The sequence below is a fragment of the Electrophorus electricus genome, unplaced genomic scaffold (assembly GCF_041902795.1).
Source record: "Electrophorus electricus isolate QZ-2024a unplaced genomic scaffold, ASM4190279v1 Scaffold48, whole genome shotgun sequence".
Taxonomy (NCBI): Eukaryota; Metazoa; Chordata; class Actinopteri; order Gymnotiformes; family Gymnotidae; genus Electrophorus; species Electrophorus electricus.
Genome location: NW_027658766.1, coordinates 225 through 2,361, shown reverse-complemented (window position 1 = coordinate 2,361; position 2,137 = coordinate 225). Strand labels below are relative to the sequence as shown.

General features: G+C 38.7%; 1 non-coding gene across 1 annotated transcript; it reads left to right on the top strand.

Annotated features, from left to right (window-relative positions):
* The first annotated feature begins 1,764 nt into the window (after positions 1-1,764).
* trnai-aau (transfer RNA isoleucine (anticodon AAU)) lies at positions 1,765-1,838 on the top strand. Its single transcript has one exon. It is a non-coding gene; the product is annotated as a tRNA-Ile (tRNA).
* Positions 1,839-2,137: the final 299 nt, after the last annotated feature.

Sequence of the window (2,137 nt, the reverse complement as noted above, 5' to 3'; positions counted from 1 at the left end):
CCACAAGGAATGGTTTATAGCCCCGAGTTTGACACTTGCTGACCTCAACTGTTAGCTAGCTAACTAGCGTATCGCTGTGATAAAGCGATACAATCTTTAGCAATGAGGACATGAATAAAGTATCCTTTACAATTTTCACAATATTGTGAAATTTAATTTGCTGGCATTGGAGGTTATTAAATATTCACAATATCAATAATAATTCCTTGGCTCACAGAATCAGACATTACATTTTTGCTGTTATGGCAGCTGTTATAAAGATCATATTTATACAGAACCCTGTTCAGTTAGTGCTAGTATTGAGGAACCATTGCATAACTAATAGCGGTACAGAGACAGAAACATCATGTGTTCAGATGAATAACTGGATGTGTGTGAGACAGTCTGTGAGAGGTTTGCATTTGTGTGTTGCATGACTATGAGTGGGAAAACCATATAAAGGTAAAAACATTACATCTGCAACAAGGATCTCTTCTATTTGAAGGAAAGGTTTAAGTTAGACACAGTCTCAACAGAGTAAGTTAAATCTGTCTGTGTTAAGACCAGTTGACATATCAGTGGTTTATCACTGATTATGTCTGCCACTGAGATACCACAAATTAAGCTTTCCAGATTCCAAGACATACAGTTGTGCAGTGTGAGCCATACATCAATTTGAAAACTTCCAAAGTCACGTAATGTGTGCATGGCATAAGCGTATTAGCAGGCCCCGAAAACATTTGCTATCAGAAAGGATTTCATCATAGAAAAAAACTACAAATTCTAGACTTGAGAATGTGAGCATCAATCCCACTAACACTCACATACTAAAAGAGCACTCTACCACTTGACCTAGTTCTCCTAGAGTGGGACTTGTTTGCAGATCGGACAAAAGCTGAAGACACAGTGGAATGGCAATTCTCTAGGAGATCATACCAAATCCTGCATCCACCCTAAATATTTCATCTAGCTGTGAAGTCAAAAAAGCTTATTCCTGAAATGACAGGAATAGTTCTTGCAGATTCTGATATGCTATGCAAACACTATAAAATGTGAGCTATGTTAGATCTGGCAGCCATTGGCTCTAACTGTCTCTTATTATTGAGTTAAGCAATGCTTACAGAATAACTTTCTATGGCTTCAAATACTTCCAAGAATTAAACCTTGCAGAGCTCTGTAGCTAGACACATTGTCTCTGTAGGTTTGACATGTTCATTTGACAAACTAGCTAAAATAGCATCTTTTGGTTTGAATAAATTGCCCCTTAGACCCAGACAAAAAATTGCTCAAAATCTTTCTGCTTATTCATGCAGCAATGACACAGATTTCCAAAGAAAGAGGACGTATGGTTAAAGCTAGAAAAAAATGCCTACTCTGTGCTCAGGCAGAAAATCTGATATTTTAAATATGTCCCTAAAAGGTTTATATTCCTTGGCTCACAGAATCAGACATTACATTTTTGTTGTTATGGCAGATTTCATGGTGTAATAGACAGCACTATGTAACTCGCAGCAATAAAGCTCAGTGGACTTTGCAATTGATGATTTCGTCATTGTGTACAACTGCACTGAATTGCTCTTTAACAAAAGCTTCTCCACATTTGCTTTTGAAGTTTAATTCAAAAGTTGGCTGCAGAATAACCATTTGTCAGAGGGAACAATAAGTGTCAACTTTCACCTATGCTCGGTCGAAAAAGTGGCCGTAATCTCGTTGACACCAAGTCTACAATTTCATGGAAAGGTTCCCTTCAGTGCTGCACCAAAAAGTGCAAAATGAACAGAGAAAGGCCGATTAGCTCAGCTGGTCAGAGCGTGGTGCTAATAACGCCAAGGTCATGGGTTCAATCCCCATATGGGCCATGTGGGTTTTGTCTGATGAATGACCCCTTGTCAACAAACCACCTGTTGCAAACAGGGCACCTCTTTGAACTTGTGTTGCTTATAACATTGCTTGTAATTCACAATCTGCTAAGACATGTTCCAAGTACATGAGAGTGTGTTCTTGATTACAAAACTTTACCCATGGTTTTGTGCTTGTTTCTCTGCATTGTTCTTGGACAATGCAGAGAAAAGTATGAAATCAGAGGGACTCTGGCATTAGTGTAAGGCTCTCGATCGCTGTGTGAATAGGTCAAAGAAGTCATTCCAGAGGCATGCAG